This window comes from Dermacentor andersoni, chromosome 10 (assembly GCF_023375885.2).
Source record: "Dermacentor andersoni chromosome 10, qqDerAnde1_hic_scaffold, whole genome shotgun sequence".
NCBI lineage: Eukaryota > Metazoa > Arthropoda > Arachnida > Ixodida > Ixodidae > Dermacentor > Dermacentor andersoni.
In genome coordinates this window covers 92,140,301-92,162,968 of record NC_092823.1, presented here as the reverse complement: position 1 = coordinate 92,162,968, position 22,668 = coordinate 92,140,301, and the positions used below count along the sequence as shown (strand labels likewise).

The 22,668-nt window shown below is 43.8% G+C and overlaps 1 protein-coding gene across 3 annotated transcripts in view; it reads right to left on the bottom strand.

Annotated features, from left to right (window-relative positions):
* LOC126544331 (uncharacterized) overlaps positions 1 to 22,224 on the bottom strand; it is a 190,615-nt gene extending 168,391 nt beyond the window's left edge. For all 3 annotated transcript variants that reach the window (XM_055062525.2, XM_055062522.2, XM_055062527.1), the window contains exon 1: positions 21,577 to 22,224. The gene's annotated coding sequence lies outside the window, so the exon portion shown is untranslated. The remainder of the gene's footprint in view (positions 1 to 21,576) is intronic.
* Between the last annotated feature and the right edge of the window lie 444 nt (positions 22,225 to 22,668).

Genomic DNA, 22,668 nt, shown 5'->3' with positions numbered 1-22,668 from the left:
TGAAAGAGCATATTTTATGACTGAAATAGCGTAAACCTCCGACATCCGCTTCAACCACTTCGATACCCGCCGTGGTTGCTCAGTGGCTATGGTGTTGGGCTGCTGAGCACGAGGTCACGGGATCGAATCCCGGCCACGGCGGCCGCATTTCGATGGGGGCGAAATGCGAAAACACCCGTGTACTTAGATTTAGGTGCACGTTAAAGAACCCCAGGTGGTCGAAATTTCCGGAGCCCTCCACTACGGCGTGCCTCATAATCAGAAAGTCGTTTTGGCACGTACAACCCCATAATTTAATTTTTTTTAACCACTTCGATAATGTTACTCGGTCGAACGATAACAAGAATCTCTGTACTTTGTTAACAGTTCCCGATGCTTTTCTTTTATTTATTTATGAGCGCACGCGTGTATTTGAACTTTAAATCTGTTCCCACTAGATTATATTGTATATTCTTTGTTGCAAAGCTTCTCATCGCTTGGAACTCAGGTGAATTGAAAGGAGAGGTGTAGAGTGCACCGTCCATAGCATCAACATCCCCTTGATCACCGGTTATAATAAAAAGAAAAGTTCTTGCGGATTACAAACAGCTGGAAAAGCTTTGCAGTTGTCCACTCTCTACTGTTCTTTCCCATGCTTGCGAAGCACATACCTCCAGGGTGTGCGTTTCTGTACACCCGAGGTCTATTCCGATAGATTGGAGGGTGCGTTAATATTATTTAGCGCAAGGAACCAAGGATCGTCAGGTAAACGACAATATTGGATTTGGAGCCGGCACGCTGGCAGACATGCAGCTGATTCCCCTGTTATTCACGCAGGTTCTCGCAAGTTTTGGAATCACCTTCTGGCTCGGTGCGCTTGTTGGCAGCACAGAATTTCGTCATGGCCAAAACCGAACTTCAGCGGTACCTTCATCTTCGGCGGGTATCACATCCCATGACTTGTTAAGCCACATCGACAATTCAAGGCCCATTATCTTCAGTGCAGCGCTCGGCGCGTGGTGGAATTCGAGCGATTGCCCTCGACCAATCGCCGCTGGAAATCGACGCCCACGTGACCAGAGTGGACACTATATAGATGAGCGACGCTTCTGCCTCGTGGGATTTGGAGCCGGCACGCTGGCAGACATGCAGCTGATTCCCCTGTTATTCACGCAGGTTGGTTTGCATTACCCTATTCGTGTCTCACGACTATTGTGTGCGTTGCCGGCTCCTCCCACTTTGGTATTTGCTGATGCTTGTTGTCGTAAACGAGCGCGTGCGCCTCGAAGTAGGTCTTTTCTATTCTTGAACAGATTTTTGTACGTGTTCCTGCTTTTGTTGCTTTCCGGCGATATCGAACTTAATCCGGGTCCTGTCGAAATGGAAATATTGCAAAGCCTGCAAAAAGGGCAGACTGCAATCTTGAATAAGCTAGATACTATTGAATCCAGGATCGCCGTACATGAAGGAATGATAGCGGACATAAAAGGCAGCCTTGAAGCAACTAAGGAACAAGTTCAGGACCTTGGTAGAGCAGTTTCAGAACATAAGGATGAACTTGAGACTCTTCAGAAAGTATTCAGGGATTTGCAGGTTAAGAATATTGACCTAGAGAACAGAGGTCGGAGACAAAACGTTTTGTTTTACGGAGTGGATGACAACAGGGCGGAAACGTGGGACCAATCAGAGGAGTTGATTAAAAAGATTGTTGGCGACAAGCTGGGAATTGAAGTTACATCACTACAAAGAGCACATCGGATTGGTGTATACCGAGAACAAAAAAAGAGGCCGATTATTGCAAACCTCTCTTCGTATAAAGAAAAACAAGAAATTTTGTCCAATGCAAGAAAATTTAAGGGGTCAGAGATCAGAGTTGATCAGGATTATGCGCCGGCTACTCGGGAAGTACGGAAGCGATTATGGGAATACGGTAAGGCGCACAAAGGCGAGAAAACAAAAGTTAAACTGAATTTTGATAGGCTTACTCTTGGTGAAAAAACTTACGTATGGGATGACGAAAAGAAGGTAGTTGCCCCACTAAAAAGAAAGAAATGATGCTTGCCTGAAAAAAAAAATAACACGGCACAACCTGGTCGCCGTTTTAATAAACTGTAGAAGTGTAATGAATAAGGCGGAAGAATTGGCAGGACTAATTGAGACGGTGAGAGCTGACGTAGTTATTGGCACGTAATCATGGTTGAACCGTGATATCGGCGATAGTGAAATCATTCCCAGCGAATTTGTCGCGTATCGTAGAGATAGGTCGAGCCATGGGGGCGGTGTATTTTTACTTGTGCGAAGTTCCCTGAAATCTGCCGCCTTAGACATCCCGTGTGATGTCGAATCTGTTTGGTGCACAGTAACCCTAGACGATAATTCTTCGTTTGCCGTAGGTGCATTTTACCGACCACCGAACTCTGATTACAATACACTTCAATCGCTGAATGAAATTATCTCGGAAGTTTCAAGCAGACCATTCATTCTTGCCGGTGATTTTAACCTGCCATACTTAGAATGGCGTGATGGAATATGTGTACGCTGCACTGGGTGCCGTGTAAACATAGAAATGAAAAATATTATTGACAATTTTGGTCTTATTCAATTTGTCACTTGCCCAACTCGAAATAGTAACGTTCTAGACCTCGTGTTCTCGAATAACCCCAGTTTGGTGAATAATGTCAGTGTTATTCCAGGTATCAGTGACCACATGGCCGTTGTGGCAGACATTAAAAAAGAGAGCAGAAGAACCTTAAGTTGTGCAACTAGAAAGGTTTTTCTATTCAGCAAGGGTGATTACTCAAGCATAGCTCAAAAACTAGAAGATTATCTGCCCGTGTTTGAGTGCCTTGCTGAAACCGATGGTGTAAACGATTTATGGCTTAAGTTTAGGGATAAGGTGTTAGCCCTTGTGGATAAGCATATACCTGCGATGCAAGCAGGCAAGATTAATAAATGCAAGAAGCCATGGATGACGTCAGGTATTTTGAGAGAAATCAGGAGAAGGCGACGAGTTTTCCGTAAATTAAAGAAAACTGGAAGCAGTGAGCACGCGAAAGAATCACAAGCATTAACGGAGCAATATAAAGCAAGTGTCGAAAAAGCAAAAGTGAGATATTTTGAAGGGCTCAATAATAAAATGAAAACTAATCCCAAGTCGTTCTGGCATTATATCAAGGAGCGCGGATCTGATAATGTTGGAGTCAGCGAACTCAATTTTAACGATACGGTTATAGTCGATGAGGAAGCTAAAGCCACATGTTTAAATACGTATTTCCAATCCGTGTTTTTGCCTAAGCATGACGCTCCTTCCCAACGGCACCCAAGCACGTTTCCACTGATGCCGCCGGTGGAACTGAGTGTTCGTGGTATCCGCTCTCTTCTTGAAAGCCAAGACGAATCCAAAGCAGTTGGTCCTGATGGTATCTCTCCTCGTGTACTGAAGCGATGTGCTGCGCCCATTTCGCTTTACCTTTACATAATTTACACTAAGTCCCTTTCAACAGGCACTTTACCCGATGATTGGAAAATTCCCCATGTTGTTCCGGTTCATAAGGGTGGCTCAAAAAAGGATGTAACAAATTACCGGCCCATTTCATTAACATCGATATCATGTAAACTCTTTGAACATATCCTATTTAAGCACATATTGACCCATCTTACAGATAATAATGTTCTGATAAATGAGCAGCACGGTTTTCGCAAAGGATTTTCTTGTACCACGCAACTTATAGAGTTCTTTCATGAGTTGGCTTCCAACGTTGACGAGGGTGGGCAAACAGATTGTGTCTTTTTAGATTTTCGAAAGGCCTTCGACACCGTGTCGCACTCCCTTCTCGTCGTCGAACTGCAGATTCTAAGTTTTGACCAGAATGTACTAACTTGGATAACCAATTACTTGTTCGGCAGGCGTCAATGCGTGCTTTTAAATGGGAGGTGTTCATCCTATGTTGGTGTAACGTCAGGCGTGCCACAAGGCTCCGTCCTTGGACCGCTTTTATTCCTCATTTTCGTTAATGATATTTCTGTGGGTATTTCATCGCGCATGCGTTTATTTGCCGACGATTGTGTTTTATATCGGCAGATTAGGGACGCAAGTGATGGCGTTTCTTTGCAGGACGATTTGGATCGTATTACAAGGTGGTGCCAGAAGTGGCAAATGTCGTTGAACCCGAAAAAGTGTGTGCACATGCGTGTTTCCAAAAAAAAAGAAACCAATTGAGACATCTTACAGCCTGAATATGTATGTCATTGCTACTGAACCGACATGCAAATATCTTGGTGTTGTTTTATCGCATGATTGCTCATGGAATGCTAATATTAATTATGTTGTTGGTAAAGCAGCAAGGGCTCTTAACTTTATCCAACGCAACCTAAGATGGGCACCCCAGAATTTAAAGAACACAGCCTACCTCACCTGTATTAGGTCGATTTTAGAGTACGCATGCCCTGTATGGGACCCGATGCAGGCCAGGTCTATAGATAAACTTGAAAAAATTCAGAATAGAGCTGCGCGGTTTGTTTTAGGGCGGTACAAGCGGACAGATAGCTGTACCGCTATGAAAACGGAATTGGGTTGGGAATCGCTTTCTTTCCGCAGAAAAAAACTGCGGTTGAAGTTTTCTTTTGTATTTTTCATGGTAACACTGGAATTGCTTATAATAACTACTTGTATCAACCCAATTACATATCCAGTAGAAATGATCACCGACACAAAGTGAAAGAGTACCGTGCAAGAACAACTATGTATTACAATTCCTTCTTTGTGATGACCATCAGAGATTGGAACCGGCTGCAAGAGACGCAAGTGTGCTGTATAGATGAAGAAGTGTTCTATTTAAGTCTGTAACCCCCCCCCCCCCCCCCTGCTGTAACGCCTTACTGGCAAAGCGGGGCACTCACTGAATAAAGAATAAATAAAGAAAGAATTAGTTAAGCGTAAAAAGCATATTCATTGCTACCGGAGGAGTTAATTATTCCATAATTATCTTTAACATCCTGCAATAATTTTATTTGTACAAGTCTAGACGGCTGCGTACGTATTAGCTCAGGCACATTTAAGACCACAAAGACGTGCTACTTAATGGTGATTTGTTTTATAATGAATGTACATGATGCAACCGTTTCAAGCTTATGCCTGGGTCTATTGGTTGAAAAGTAATAAAAAGTGATTTGGCAGATTTTTCTGTCTCCAGCCTTTAAACGACTTCAATTATAGAGAGACAAACAGTGCTTGACTTTGAGAGGTTCAGAAATACTGAACCTGCTACGAGGTGAAATAAAATAGCTCGATGGGACAACGGCGATAAAGAGTAGTACGAATAGCCACTACATTAGGTCAATAAGACGTTAGACTTGGTTGCTTAAATTGACACTCGATCGGCCCACTTTTTCATGTGATGTTCCCTTCCGAGTGTGTATGCTAACGCCATCCACTCGGCGCTATGCTAAACTGCAGTTCGCCACTACTATTGGAAGACTTAGAACATTACAAATAACTTGCAAGACCCATTGTCTCTTTTTGGCGATAAGTTACTGGAGCCATGCACGTCGACGGGTAAAAAGAACGTGCATACAAGGCACTCCGTGGCGCTGAGGTGATTTCCAGTATTTTGATTATGGCCGCTTTGTTCTTTGCACCTCCTTTCATATTCAAATCATCTTCCTTTTCATCTTGCTCGCGAACCGGTGCCGAATATTCATAGATGACGAGGTGGCTTGCAAAAAGTGCACAGACAGGAAATGTATGTAAGCAAATGTAACAGACACTTGCAAACAAAACTTAGGCGTGTTCAAACACAGTCGAAATGCGTTATGAACAAAGCAAAGAAGAAGAAGAAAAAGTGACAAGCTACGTTCCTTTTTGAGTGCTATAGGGGAGTGCTCAGTAGAAAACGGAGAGGCAGGAAAAGTCAACAAATTCAGATTCGAACCAATATCCAGGAGCAGCGATGAACTCGGAAATGACGAAAGAAAAGCTTCCAATTAAAGTGCGCGTCATCGTCTGCTCTCCGCACTCAATATCTTTTTTTTTTCGTTTACCTATGCACCGTTCAGAGATTCTGTTTAGCATCGAACTCTAAGCATTATGTTGTCAACTACGGGGGAATTTTTTTTTTTACGCAGCAATTGTCTTATCTCTATTATGCGCACGTCCTTCTACGAGTGGTCCGCAGCCATGACTTATCTCGGACTAATGAGGTGCTTTCCTCAAAAAAAGCGGCAGCGAAATTGCCTTATTTAATAAGGTTCCACTCTCGAAAATACTCTGCTGTCTAATACTGCATTCAAAGGAGGGCACCATTTGCGGTGTCCAAATGTACAGGTATCCTACACTATATCCAGAAACGAGTCAATACTATGCAGTAGTATATAAGGTAAATGTTCCTGGCATTCATTAGAAATAGTGAACCACTGCGATGCCTAACAAAGGTGTTCCTCAAGAAAAAAAAAAAGCTCTCTGTGTTTTAATTCAGAATTCCCGACGCTGTGAGAGCTTGGTTAGTATGGGGGTGTTTTCGTTGGAAGTGTACAACACTGTGCTTGACATAACTAATAACGCTAAGAAGGCTACGTCGTAGCTTACTCTACACTTCTGTCACTGCTCGCATTCTAATATTCTGCGAGCAGCGGCCACAGCGCACTGTTCTCGCTGGGTCTCTCGCATGGCTCTCGGGCTCGGGCGGTGTTCAAAGTATGCACCGGTCCCATTACACGCAGATGTTGCATACTTAATTATAATGACATTGTTTAACACCAAACAACGAACACTAGAAAGTCGACAGGACAAGGCGCTTACAAGGACAATACAAGGACAAGGACAACACGCTAGGGCGCCAATATTTTTGGTACCCTTGAAAGCTTTAACAACCCTTGGAGGGCCTGTAATGGCGTCGTACAGACGTGACTATGCTGCCTGCAAAGAGCGGCGCCTGGAAAATGCATCACTTTCAGATTGTGGGTACTGACATTGTGTTGCAGTTTTAACATCCTGAGGAAACTTCAGATAAAATACATGCGCTGAAAACAAAAAAGTTTGGTAACTTTTATTCACGCGACGCAATTGTCGAACATTCCGACGAACAATTCAGTCAAGAATGTAGGAGATGCTTTGAACAACTATTGGCATTGAAAAGTATAGCACCTACTTTGAATATAAGGCTTATAATGAATATATAACTTAAGTATATATACGGAACACCACGGCGATATGATTGTGATCGGAGTAAAAGTGCAGTGTGAAACGCGCAAGGCGATACTTCCACGACTGCACTACTTGCGTCACTTTTGCAGCATCGTTTTCTGAATGGAGCGTAGAATATGTTCACTCAATGCAGCATACCAACACACTCGTATAGTTGAAAAGGCGTTGTGACCTTCTGCCGTCATTTCTTTGTGTTGACTTGCACAACCCGCGATTATCAACCTTGAAAGGCGGTTAGAGCCCCGTGGACAAACACGTCGAAATGAAAATGAGTAGCTGTTGGTGAAGTGTACGATGCACATACCTACATAAGACTGTTTCACAACTTCTCCCGACAGCCCCTACTGCAGCATTTTTTTTGGCTACGAAAAGGTTACGTAAAACAACGTACTGTAATAAACTTTTAATTCCGGCGCACATGGCACAAGCCTTTTGTGGTATACATGCCAGCAGCGCTTACTTGGTTCCTTCTTAGTATTTTGCCCCTGATACACAATGCCTTGCATATGCATTCGAGCATTCTGTCACCACTCGCCTCAAATTCGGGATATGACCGTTATAGTGAAACGCTTGGAGTGATTATGGCTAATCGCGGATGGTACTAGCAAGAGAAGAGTTGCTAGGGAATTTAACCGGCTCTCTCGCAGTGAAGCTGAGGGCTGATACATGCCACTGTCTTTTTTCCGTTACGAGGGCGAATCAGACAGTCCTTGCCTCTTTTTATTTAGCCAGACTGCGGCTGTCGATGCGAAGTCAACATGACCATTCCCAGCGGTGGACGTTTCTCGGACCGGCCCGGCCTTATCTACCGTTAGCTCCGCGGCAAGGCGGTTATGCTTCAAACGACCCCGGCGTACGATCAACGAAGTGTGATTCGTTTTTTTATCATGCAAGGGACGAAGGCCCAGCGAAATCCACAAGGAACTGCAGCCCACATATGGGGAAAGGTGTTTCGCTTTGAGAAAAGTGAGGTGGAGGTCGAGTGAACTCGCAAAAGGCCGTGAAGACTTGCATGAGAATGAGCGTTCGGGGAGGCCGCGTGTGTCACTGAATGACATTTATCAAATTCAGTGCTACTATGACACAAATGTATGATCTGGTTTGGGGACAATATGTAAGAATAGTGCAACGTACGTAGAATAGAAAGCATGTCTCTATTACCTGTATGTACCTTATTTCGGCTAATTAGAAATAGGGGCAGCGACTTTCTCATGCGCCCTCGTATCTTTTGCAAGAAAAGTTAAAGGAGTACCAGATACTGCACAATGAACATAATATATTATAGCATAAGGTATTAGGCGGTATTCTGGAGTTCCCTGCGGCCTTCTGTTCACAGCAAATCCACGGATAATGCCGAGTTGCTGAGAGCAGCTTGTGTCACACACAGAGAGAGAAATTGGTTAGTTTTATACTGAAGAAACCTTACATTTCAGAATCATTCCTAGTTAAATATGCTTGCTCTTCCAGGCATAGGAATGCGGCACACAGCGAGGAACACTATAACTAATATGCGCATAGCCAAATTGTATATTTCCAAGGAACATGTCAAGGCTGCATGGATAATATTTTGTGTGAAAGTCGACAATATAGTCCTGAAGAGATGCAGCAGAAACTTTAGTATATTTTATTTTCTACGTCCATTATATGTACAGTTTAGTGCAATAAAATACGGAGAACCGAATGAAGTCGGTCAACATGAGGTTGCTCTGTAGTTGCACCATCTTTCGCCTTTTTGTGGGGCCAAGGGAGTACACACGAACGTCAACCAAACAGCCCCCGGTATTATTTTCCTCATTCTCCAGTAACGCACTTGATCCCAGAGCAGAGTACAGGCTGCGCCGTAATTGGCGTGCCTACCTTAATATATAAACAGTAAATGGCATTCCAGAACAACTTGTGGCTGGGTCTTGTCGATCAATAAAGCATCACTGATGCAGGTTTGCTACGACGATTTGTAACGGAAGCAAGCAAGACGCACAGCCAATAACACACTGGGGATGAGGACCGGAAAGCAGGGGCCACCTGGTGCCGCTCCTTTGATGTCAAAGTTGCCTCGCGACCCCCATTTCCTACGGTGAACCCCGCGGGACCATATCTGGGGGTCCTCATGGCGGGGTCTCTCTGCCAACATCGAGCAATGGGCCTCCTTTGCTGGAGCGGCCTTTATTGCGCTCAGTTCTCTTCGAAGGCAGCATTTCAGGTAAGAAAGAACGCAATATATATATATATATATATATATATATATATATATATATATATATATATATATATACACACACTAGCGACGTTGACACGTAAACAAATATTCGACAGAGACGCTAGAAGTCTTGATCACAGCTCGACGTCCTTGCCCGGCGGCCCCCTTGTCCACCTACCGGACAACAGGAGAGACGTGTTTTTCTCGGTCATCGACGAAGATGGCCCTACGCATAAATCAGAAAGCAGACATCGATTGACTTCCGCCCTCGGCGATGGGCAAAGAATCCGGAAAAAAAGATATCTAATGAAGGAAGGAGGACCGGGAGAACGCGAACGGCCACGTCGCCTGGCGGTCGAACAAAACAACGCCACTGCGCGAGCAGGCTGAGTGGTTGTGCCATGCTTCCGCTGGCACAGACCGCACCACGTCGCGCGGTGGCGCTGCATTTCGCTTCGTCACCCGACTGGGGGGAAATGAAGTGCACCACCGAACCCGCGCTCACAGGAGAACGCGGTACCCGCAGATACGTGCTATTTTGCGCGGTGGCGTCCAGCAATTTGCTCCAATTATAGCCTTTCGCACCTCTGGCAACGACCTGCACACCCTTTCGTGTGCGTAAATAGAACAGCCACTGCTATTACGTGCGAAATGGGTCGACCGTCGTCGCTAATGCGGCGGATTTTCATTTCCGCTCCGTTTTCGCGATTGTTTTCTCCCTGGTGTTTCGGATGGTTTTTTGGGTGTCCGTGTGCACTTCGATGTGCTCGACTTCGTGGGGATTACCGTAGAGAGAGATCTCTCTCAGTAAGGCGTCGCGCAGGAAATTTGCATGGGCTAAAGAATGATATCCCCTTTCTGATATCGTCGAGTTAGTGCTGTAGGAGCTGCGTGGCAATTTTACATCGCACGCCTTGGTACCACGAAGTTTGGTGATTAGAAATGTTTATAAGAGTCCGAAATGCTCCGAGTTAATGTTTTCTTAGCCTAATTATTCGATGGTGGGCAGCGTTGGGTGCGCTAACTCAAGATGGTATTTAACCTAGTTTGCATCCATATGTTCTAGAACACTCCCCTTTCTGATATCGTCGTGTTTGTACTGTAGGTGTTGCTTGGCAATCTGTACCTCATACTGCTCGATACTACGAAGTTTGGTGATAACAAATGTTCACAAGAGTCTTAAGTGCTCTGCGGTAAAGTTTTCTTAGCCTGAATATTCGATGACGTGGTGCATTAGGTGCGCTAACCCGATATGTTCATTTAAACCTAGTTTGCATCCATATGTTCTAGAACAGTCCCCTTTCTGATATCGTCGTGTTTTACTGTAGGTGTTGCTTGGCAATCTGTACCTCATACTGCTCGATACTACGAAGTTTGGTGATAACAAATGTTCACAAGAGTCTTAAATGCTCCGAGGTAAAGTTTTCTTAGCCTGAATATTCGATGGCGTGGTGCATCAGGTGCGCTAACTCGATATGTTCATTTAACCTCGCTAAGTTTGCCTCCTTGTGTTGTATAACGGTTGTTGCGTGGTGGACATCGTAAAACAATTTTTGATACAATGCAGATGGAAATATCTTAGTTCCTTGGTCCGCTTCTGCATTCTTGCTTTATTAATCATAGCATCTACACTGGTATGCTTATATATATTGCTGAGATATAGGGATATCTGCCATTTTTTAATATTAGTCTGTTTAGTTTACGCTATCCTTCATTTACTTACTTTGACAATATATTAGGTGGATATCAGCTGCATTAAAACAATTAATCAAAGGCTCATAGCGAAGCGTGTAAAGTGTCCTCAAGACGTTGTCTAACGAAGCAAGAAGTCGGAATAATTGTCCGAGATGGTTAATGTGGCTTAGCAAATGTAAACGTTATTTTGGGCTTTTCTTTTCTCGATTACTATAAATCGACAGTGTTTGTTTCCATACAGTTCCATGCTGTATTGATGCAATGTTCTTCTTCCTCATGTTTGCATCAGTTTTTTTTTTCCTGCAGTGGCAGTTTTCGCTTCAGTTCTAATCATATTTAAACTAGTGCGAACAATGATACTCTACTTGTATATAAGACCCTCCCCCACTCTTATATGGGGTATCCGACGTCTAATTAGGTAATAAATAAAGCCAAACGCCTTGATGGCAAGGTGATCGGGTGCTCAAATATTTTTCGTTAAGCCGGGGATTTCGTTGTAAACAATTGCACCGTGCCAGTCACTCTACAGCAGGCTAAGCATGTTGAACAAAAGAAAATCCTTAGTCAGCATGAATGACAGAGTTACTTAAGGGAATATTTTATTTTTGTCCTCACTTTGTCGAGCATAATGTGCTACTGCAGCCAACTTTAACTGCACTGACGTTCCCAGCATCCTTAGTTGCGAAACACAGGAAATAGGCAAAAAAAAAAAACGGCTGGTTGTCGAAGGGTGCTGTCGCCTCTCTTGCCGTCAAAATCCTTCGTTCCTTTGCAGGATCTTCATCGCTGCTGCCTTCGTTAACATTTGCCTCTTTTCCGCCCTCCCTGGATTTCATGAAGCCGGCGGTCGTCAGTTACAATTACGTCATCTCGTCGTCATCAACTGCGATGTATTCGTCAGCTGTCACTCTCACTGATTAGCTGAAACAAGCAGCGTATGAGTTGAGCTATTTCTCCTGCAGCGCTACTGCTAAAATCTACACGCTCTTTTTATTTTAATGTGAGGGTTAATGCCTCAGGGCATACAGGACTGTGGGATGCGGGCGAATAAGGATGACGGAATGAATTAAAAAAGATTTTCGAACCTAATGAAGTCCAGGAAGGATCGATAAAGTGGTCCCTGCGTCCACGCAATGTAATCGCTAGGATTATGCCGTGAAAGTCCCGCTTCTGCGAACTGCCGGAGCCTGTGGCTTTCAATGCAGGGTAAACCCATAGCAGGTGGTGGATGTCGGCTTCAGCACTGCGTGACTTGCAGATCGGACACCCAGGGCGGGGATATAACTGGCAAAAGTGTGGCCACTTCCGCTCTTCAATTGCGTCGCTAGGGCTACCATTAGCGCATGCGCAGAGCAGACTTTGATGACGTCTACCAAGGCTCGTCGCGGAACCACTACGTGGCGTTTGCTGTAAAGGAAGATATTGGCCGTCGGGGATGGCTCAATTCCTTCGTTGCAGAGATTAACTTGTTGTTGTGGCCTTCTTTGTAGTGTCGTTCGCAATGCACATTCGAGATAAGAATTCTGCCGGAACTTAATCAGTCATTTGTTTTTTTTTTCTCTCTCTCTCTTCCTTCTCATTTTATTCCCTTTACCCCTTTTCCCAGCTAAGGGTAGCCAGCTGGTTTTTACACTGGCTAACCTCCGTGTCTTTCCTTCCCTTTTGTCTCTCTCTCTCTCTCTCTCTTTCTGTTATATAGGTAATTTCTCTACAGAAACGTTCGGCTGTAAAATGAAACGACACGTGCTGACCTCGCTTTGTGATATTATGTGTTTGTACGCTTCCGACTGAGGACCAATTAGCAACAAATTTTTAATTGACCAAATGCAGCGTCGTCAGCATACTTGAAGCAGGTTGACTGCTGTTTTGTACGACGTGGCACACAAGTGCATTGGTTGTTTATGGATGGACCAAAACAGCAGCTTGTGGATTAGAGTAATATGGTGGTTTAGATATCTCAGTCCCGTGCAATAATTACCGGCTTAGTTTGTGTTACCACGTGTGTATTACTTCTTGTATATTTTTTTTTTCGATGCTGGGTTTTTTTAACTGTCTTCTAAGTGATTTGGCGTACCTTGGGTAATGGTATGTCTTACAACCACTTCTCGAAAGCATACTTCACTTAAAGATGTATATGCGCGTTGAAAATTCATATAGAATTGAAAACATCCTGCCACTCAGTTTCATGCTACTTCGAACATGCTAGTGCAGCAGAAAGCAAAAGTTTATATTCGCTTATGTAGAAAGTGTAGCGAAAGAATCGGCAAGACGACGTTCACTTCAGAGACATGATCTACTACTGGTTGATAAAAATACAAATTTACACTCTAATGCTGAATTATGGTACGAAAGAAGGAGATGTTCAAGTGATGAAAATACCATGAAATTATAAGCTTTGCTTTGCACATCGTTTTTCTGCTCCACAATTTACGACAGCTGAGCGCATGCATCACCAAGGAAAGCACGGCAAACCTATACTCCGTAACAAACATAACTTGCGGTCTGTAAGCATTTTCGTACAGGTCGAAGTTGCGTGATACTTACCTGCGAACTGCAATGATCTTTCGAGAAGCACACGCTGTTTTCGTTTCTTGAGAATATTTGACTTCGGGTCTCATTCAGGAAGCGTTGCGTCTTTCGTTTTGTGCAACCATTCGACTGCGTCTGTTTTATGGTTCCTGCGGTGATCAATTCGAGCACTTAATGCGAAGCACGATATCGATACGTTTTCTCTAAATTTAAACATGGTTTATACACCGGGGCGCATAGATCTAGGAATCGACAGCAACAGTTTAACTTTGCAGTTGTTTCTTTCTACGTTATATGGGCGACCCGTCACGATATGTTGATGGCTATGGCGTTGAACTCCGCAGCTCGAGGTCGCAGGTTCGGTCCCGAGCGCGGCGGCCGCAGTTCTATTTGGGCGAGATGCAACAATTCTCCTGTATTTATATCTAAAGGTACGTTAGGAATCCCCCGTATTAAAGATTACTGTGGAGCCTTTCACTACAGCCTGTCGGATGTTCAGGTCGTGGTTTTAGTACACGAAACCCAAGAATTCAGTTTCATCTTTAGTAATGAGGTGCTTGTTCCACACACAGAAGCCACACAGAACGCCTCATGTTCTAAGGTACATCAGAATTTTCTTTAAGTCTATATCGACCGTGCCTGGCTTCTTTAAAAAAACAAGACTATCAGCGGACGTTCAAATAGGCGTACTTCAATATTATTTGATCGATATCAATCAGTTGGGCTCCTTTTGTGGCTTGTGGCTGATCAAAGAACAGTTCAACACAGTCAAGATTCTTCGAAGCTCAGCGCCTTGTGCGTGGATTTGTGCCTGGAACAGTGGAACTGCTATCAAAAACGCTGAGACGAAGGTAGCACAATAAACATACTACTACGGATGCCTCACATGCATATGATGGATCAGCTAACGAGGGTAGCTAACGTTGCATTCGACAGATTCGTAAAACAACTGCCCTGCGCGAAGAACTAGAAAGTTATTTTGTCGTATTGTAGTCCCCTTCAACTCATGCTGTCATAGACGGTTTGACAGACGCATACGGGAGCTTAGACAAACGATAGTGCCATATATATGCTAATCTGAAGTCTCGAATTCAACGGGCACAGCTTGCATGGCAGCCGGCTTGACGGAATCTGATTTTCTCCTGCGGTTCTGGGCAATATTGACACGGTTTGCTATGTAGAACACGGGGTGATTTCAAACACTCAACTTCTGCTGAAGTTGCTTTGCATCATGCCCAGTTTGCATGCTGGGAATACTTGCAGTAATAGCGTAATATTGATTTCCCGGCATGGATCGCGGAAGACAGGATTGCGATTGCTTTTACATTTGTGGTAAAACATGCTGAACTGTCTGCCATGCGGCTAAGAAAACGAGGTGATTACATTTTGCGCACAGACTTTGGCCTATTGAAAGCAAGAAAATTTGCAGCAGTGCGGTTTCAAAAAAATAAGACATGCTGGAAATGAATTACTTCTTGATTGTTTTTGCAAATTCTAGTCGAATGACCATAAACTCCACTAATGCCTCAACCCAATTTCGTGTACTGCATCACTGGTGACAATGTGGTGTGTCCCTAAAGCCTGTCACGCAGAAATAAACAGCACTTTAGATACTACAACAAAAGAGACCGTTGCGTGCCATGAATGGAAGCTCCGACTAAATTCACCTTACTATAATTTTCACTCAGCAAGAGATGCCCACTGAAAATCACTATGGCTCATATGAGGCTAGCAACTTATTTGGTTTCTTATATATTTATGCATATTTTCTCCATGTTTAGAGGAACAGATAAATTCAGAATGAAAAACTAGAACAATATCGAAAGCGGCACGAAACGCCTATCAGCTTTGAGCAAATACTGGTGTTTCGTTAACAATGGAATACCGAAAAAGTCATATAGATGAAAATGGCAGTGCCTATATAATTGACGCCAGATTACTGACCAGATTACTGACGTTATTCATGGTCATTCGTTCGGAAAAAGTTTAAAAAAAGGAGTTGCTAACTTGGTATGAAATGAAAAAATAAATTAAGCGCAATGCGAACACGCAGCCAATTTCGTTAGAACGAAAAAAACAATAAACATACACTTCAGAGATAGCTAATGAAGTGAGCATTACCTAAACTCTTGATGCCTTTTGTCGAGTTTCGACACAGATTAAGCGGTAATCGTTTTGAAGACACACTCCAGATTGTTTTGCTCGAGCACAAATCGGATTACGTCAAGCACTTGGAAAGAATCTCTTCGCTTCTCGTTTATGTTTTCATCAAATTAAAATGGCAGCAATGCTTAGAAAAAAAGAGAACTTCACAGAGCATCTGCACAGATATAATCTATTGTGTGGTGAGAGCTTGTAAACAGAACCAAGCGTGAACTGTACTTTACAGAGAATCCGGCTTCACAATGGTGTAAGTCCTTGAACGGTGCGTTGCTCTTCGAATCAATACGCTGCTCGAGAGCTTATCGGCCGGCAATGAAAAATAACCTTTAGAATTTCTCGTCGGATGACATTATCCGCTCAAACTATCGGAGGGCGTGAACTATAATAGGATTCAGTGTACAATGACTAGTGCATAGCGGAGTTTGAAAGCAGATATGGGTTTATCCGTACACGAGCGTCGACTGCCACAAAGGATACGTAATTCAGTGCTGCATATTGACTCCTCCAGAGAATAAAACTGTGGAAAATGTTGAGGCAAGAAAACCACATTACGAGCTTAAAGCAAAGCAAATGAGTCTTTGGCCGAGAACCTTTAGTAGAGTGCTTTGCGGCTTGCAGGGACAAAGTAACCTATTCTTATGCATAGATATTCGGTCAAATGGAAGGTACAGTTGTATGGTGCAATAAGTGAATGAGGGTACTTCGGCAACTGCTTTGTATAGTCATCGAGATAAAAGCAGCTACGCTGTGCCGACACAGAGTGAGGTATAAATGGAAGCCACGTATGCGGACGGTGGAGGTTGTCGCATGGGTCGGTGTAGTAAAAGTAAACCTAAAGTACTCAGTCATTGTTCAACTAATTTCTGCATCATGTTTCACTAATTTCACTGCACTAATTTCGGCATCACCTTACAGTGCGTACGTGGAGTGTTGGAACATACTTATCTTTTAAGACCACTGAGGAGCTTGGGATTTCGACTCGGTGACCAATGTATACACAAAGCCGAGGTAATACGTTAAAATTTAAAAAGTTGGGTGCGTCGAGCTCAGCTTTCTGCAATAATAATCGAAAACACCTTCTGAGCTTTTCAGACACGTGAAATAAAGACACAGACGTGAAGCATTACAAGGAGCCCGTATTAAAAGCAGCCATCATAATATGGACGTAGGAGACCGCATTGGTCATAGTTCTTTTCGTGCGTAATGAAGCGAGTCAATAAACAAAATACAAACAAAAAGCAAGTCCGATGGGCAGAATATCCCACAAAATAGTGGGCAAGCAGATTTCGTAGAAATGTACGCTAACGGGCGGTGGGTGGATCGAGAATCTTTTTAAGCAGTGCCAATTATTGAGGAGGCTGGCACATGTTTGTAGTGGGGAAATATTCTCTTTAGAAAGACGCACCAACCTAATCAAAACGGGTGGCGCTCTACAAATGAGTACCAAAAAGAAAGAGACCTGCATAGCTCAATTGACAGTAAACTGTACCTCGGTACGGAGTAAAACACTGACAAGTCTCCCAAGGAAGGAAATGTGCCTTGCAGAAACAGTGCCTCCGGCTCAGGCTTCGTTTGACACGTTTTTTATTATTGTAATATCAATTATTTTATCGTAGACTGATTACCTCTAGTATTACGGGATGCACCGAACCTTACTTGCGAGAACTGGGGCTTGACTATTTAGTACTGCCAGTGGATTTATATAAACAGGTAATATGCTACATATTTACAGAGTTGCTTGAGCACGTGTATTTCAGCAGCACTGCTGCGCTGGAGGATCATCGAGGTTGGTTCTACGCCCGAGCTTTGGCACGATGCCGTTGACAGCACAAACACATTCTGAACATGGACTGGCTTGAACGTGTCCAGTTGCTAAGGCCGTGCATCAATTTCACCACGGATGATTGAATAGAGTCGAGGAGCACTAGTCACGCTTCTGAATTCATAGTCGCTTTTCTAACGTGTCATGGGTAGTCCAGTGTCCTACCGATGTTACTCTTTCCTCTGGTGCTTTCGTTTTCGACATCCATGCGTTGCCCACACTTGGCCGGACAACCTTCGTTCTAAATTTTTTTACCCATAAGCGCCACAGACAACTTAGTATGGTGTTTCATTCATGAGAACGGAGCCGCAACCATGTAGTGTATTTTTATTTGTCAGGTAACGAAACCCTAGCATATTGCTCGCAATATTCCTTAGACGAATTCATTCGGTCCTCTTCAAGCTGCGGACGAACGGGGGTTAATTATGCTAACTGGCGTGTGCTAGCAGGTGGGTGACGTAGGTTCTGACGTAACTAACTGATCGTTTGCGATCCTTTGGGGCGTATTCTTGCGATATAGGTTTTTCATGAAAGGTTAGACGGGAGGTTTAGGCCCGGCACTCATATTACTGTGACCAAGCCACTGGGGAGCGTTTTATTGAGCACGAAAAGGGAGAATTAGACTGTTCACCAGAAAATTTGACTATTTTTGCACTTTTACAAGGCCAGGGCCATTATCCAATCAAAACACCAGGAATAGATTTGGTTAAGATCACTTGGAACGCCGATGTGGCGATCAATAATTTTTATATCTCTATGTATAATGCAATCGTCGGCAAACAGTGGCATGCCGGAGGAAATGTTCGAGGGTAAGTCATTGATGTAAACTATAAAAAGCAGCGGACCCAAAGCGGTTTCTTGTGGTATGCCAGAAGTCACATCAGAACGAGAAGAATTTACTACTGGTAACTGCCTATTAAATGGAAAAAAATTATGAATCCGAGGTAGCGTTTGCGACTCTAGTCCGAGAGCAGATAATTTTGAAATGAGCCGAAAGTGAGTAACACGATAGAATCCTTTACAGTAGTCTAGAAACATACAATCAGTTTGAACCAATGCTGATTAACAAAGAAGTTGTTAGACTAGAGGTGGTTAAAAATAATCAATGTAAATATATCTTCGAGCATTTTGCAACAGATGTAGGTTAGTTAGTACGAACTCTGGTGACCACTTTTGCACACAGGAACTATGTTGCCAACCTTCCTGTCATTCGGCAGTGGTCCAAATGATAACGACTACGTGAAAATGATGCATAGGATTTGGCTGGAGATTAAGAAGACAATTTTAATAACTTGGGATTTACCTCATCTATACCTGAGGAATGTGATGCTTTGAGATTTGAGATTAGTTTTGTTATACCTTCTACCGAAATGTTAATTGGAGCCATAAATCAAAAATCAAGATCCCAAACAATGGGCATTCGGGAATGATCTTCAACGGTGAACACTCATGCAAAGAACTTGTTAAACTGGAACGCACATTGTTGATCGGACATCACTGTCTGGTCATCACTAAAGAGCGTTACGTTGTGGGCGAGGCGACTAGTAGCAATTTTTCTCCAAAACTTTTTCGCCTCCGGCTTAAAAAGGGATGGTACATAATGTGACTAATACCTGTTTTTAGCGGAGGTACTTTCACCGCAGTGCTTCTTGAGATAATCTTTATAAGAAGCCCATGCACATGGACAGCTCGAATTTTCAGCTCGTTTATGCAGTAGTTTATCTCGGTTCCGTAAAGCACGAAGATGCTTGTTAAACGAAGGTTTAGGCTTATCACTAGTGAATGTAGTTAGGGGAACGTACTTATAAACTAATGTTAAATGAGTACCTTTACAGAGCCTCAGTCTTCATTAATTTAACGACAAGAAAAAGAGCGTAGGAATGTGTCAGCATCAAACGTAGTTAGATCATTGTTCATATCAACATAGTCTTAAAATAATCATGGATCTTTTTACCACGGCGCCTGCAAGTGGCAACAGAATATTAACCTGCAAATGCAGCAAGATATGGTCACTGAAACCGTCCAGGCAAAAAGTAAGGCCACCTATTTCAGGAAGAATGGTCGATAACGGAAAGAGGAGATTGAAGCCTCGTGTGTACTCAGGCACCACCTGAAATATGAGGAATGCTAAGTTGAAGAACTCGGCCGAAGTTCGATTGGTATAGGAGGCAGTTGGAACCAATCGACCACCAATATATTAAAGTAACCGAAAAACATAAATGTTTTTCGCGGTAGGTTGCTAGACAGCTCTTTCAATACTGTTGTGCAGCTGTTGAACGAAAGTGTGGTCCTGATTTGGTGGGCGTTATCAAGCACAAGTTAATTGTTTAACGGGGCTACGTTCTGATATCAGAGAACGAAAACATTTATGGTAGAACTTTGTGTGATCTATACAGATATCCCCGAACCGAAGAACTATGTGGCGGGGTCTTAGTGGCAGCATATTGCTTACCAAGTGCTACATGTGTGGGGCTGGTGGTATTGTCAAATTTTAGCACAGCCGGTTGTCTGACTCTAAACACGCAGATGACTCTTTCTGCGTAAGTAGGTTAGCCAGAAATATTATCTAATGGTTTCTGCCTTGGACACTCACGAGTTCGAGTCCTACTTTAATTTCTGTGATCTGAATGATTGCCATATTCGAGAGGACGTGCTTGTGTTCTGAATACAGACAACCATTTACGTATATATATATATATATATATATATTGGCAAAGGCTGCAGTCTGGACAGTTTTACCTCTCCGTAAACTACCCCAGCAGGCACAGTAACTGTCGCCTGGCTATATTTCTCACAACAGTAATTCAATGCATTATTTTGTACGATCCACAGCACCCCATGAAAATGATAAATCAGCGTGCTCTCTGTGCCAGTACTGTTGACAGATCTGAACATTCTTTGGCTCACAAATGCAGCCATATAACAACGTATTAGCCCAATTCAAAAGGAGACAGAGGAAAAAATAAATATAACGTTTTATTGAAAGGGCGCCGTGAGTCATGTCGGATGCTGTTTCAGATGGGCTTAATTTTTAATTGTGTTACGTAAGCAATATGCACATCAGTAGTGACTTGTAGACAAACAATTTAGGATTACGTTTTCTGAGGTATTTTCGCTATTCTTTATCCAAGTATAATTTCTCATATTATTTGGTTAGAAGAACAAGTGATCTAAACACGGAGTTTTCAATCAAGGCAATCTGTTACTCACATCGATGTTTTGTTAAAGCACAGTAAATATATGTAAATCTTGATTGCTTATATTTACTGAGCACCGTCTCGCTTTATCCACATGAAATGAAGGTTTGTCAATTGTGAACACAAAGAGGTTAATAAAATGAGATGCTTTCTTCTTGCTGATCACAATGGCGATTGTCGTATCAGCTTGAAGGGCTTCTGTGGAGCCAGAGAGTCTAATAAAATATCCTGTAAGGAACGTACCTAAATTAAATGATTTAACAGGATGGCTGATTGTGCACGTTGGTGTTTCATATTCGTAACTGTACAGTGTGAAGGTCGAAGGTAACGTTTTTCTTTCAGTTAGCACTTTCACTTCCTTGTATATACTCGGCGCACTCATAAAACAACTTTACTTGGTAGCCTTCGTTCTCCTTCTCATTGGTCTCGTCCAAGCTTAACCTTCGCGCTGTACATTTGCAATGTAAAATGATTGAAGAATCTATTTCTTGCCGGGTAATTCAAGCAATGCATGTATGTCATGAAGCTTATTATGATTGTTTTGCTGTTAAACGGTGCTTACAATACCGTGTGTCACAACGTGAGCATTTAAATGCAGCGAGCTTTAAGGTATCGTTATGTAGGATGAATTTTATGTAGCTCCCAGTACACGGGTGAAAACAATTTAGGTAACTTCCGGGAGACAAGAAAAATACCCTCGATATAAACAAGGCGTCCCCGTTTATGTATGTAACACGGTCGTTGTAGACGGAGATGGTGAAATACGTCGAAGATATATCGCTTGTCCGCTTACCTTTCGTTGATCTTCAGGAGCAGCGCCAAGTTAGCCAAGCCAGAACGCTCTCTCCAAAGAAGACCGAGTGAAGCGCCGTTCCCCTTGTCCAGTCACAGCAGCCAAGCCCGACGAGAGGTGCACTTTGTCTGGAAAGTACAGCAGGTGGCTTCCCCTCCAACGACGAAAACCACACACAGCACACCCACGCGTCTTCCTTTCCCCAACTCTCCCCCTGGACTTGAAGGAACGTCTCTCTCTCCTTCGAAACTAGCGCCTAAGCCTTAACGTGCCGCCGGAATTCACAGCCACCTGTTGAAATGCGCGCCAGTCCGAGCGGCGTGGCAGGAAGACTCCCGTCTTGTACCGGATCACTGAAGTGTACAGGTGCTTCGTGAGGAAACGCTCCCTTCGTCCGGCTCTTGCTTCGAAGGGAATGGGGGAGTCTCGGTGACCACAGTGGGGAGAGAGAAGGCACCGGCTCTTCCCGAAACGTGGGCGCCGTATCGCCTGACGCGCTACGCAAATCGGGATGCGTTGAGCTCGCCTCGCGCGGACTGTCTAGAGATGAGACAAGGAGGGCTTCGGTGGCGTGTTCGCCCTCGTGGTTTTGGGCAAATTCCAAGCCGCACCGAAAGCCCAAACAAACGCGCCGTCGTCGACAACGTTGTCGCGAGCGCGTCCTTTTTTGCGCGCCGTTTGCCTTTTGTACCTGCGGCCGGCCCCTCTCCCACGGCGGCCGACCAATCGGAAGAGTTTTGGCTTTCCCTAATGGGGAGCCGCCATTGGTCGATCGGCAGCGCCCGGCCAATCCCAAATCGCGCGGTTCCCCGCGCGCCGTCTGTGCTTAGACAGGGCGCCCGCCGCCAACGTCTCCTTGGTCTTTCGTTTGCGCCGACGCTGATATTCTCTTTCTTTTGTCCGTACGCAGCCGGCTTTTGTTTAAGGACACTCGGACGCGTCGTTGTGTAAAAACACTGCTAGACTGTCGGCGGCGTGGGCTGCTTGTGTCTCGTGCTTGTATCTTATTTTTTTTTTGCCGGAGTATGCGTGTGCTTCGTGTGGTTTACGTCCTTGTGTGTTGGTATGGTAATTGACTACTCAAATGAAAAA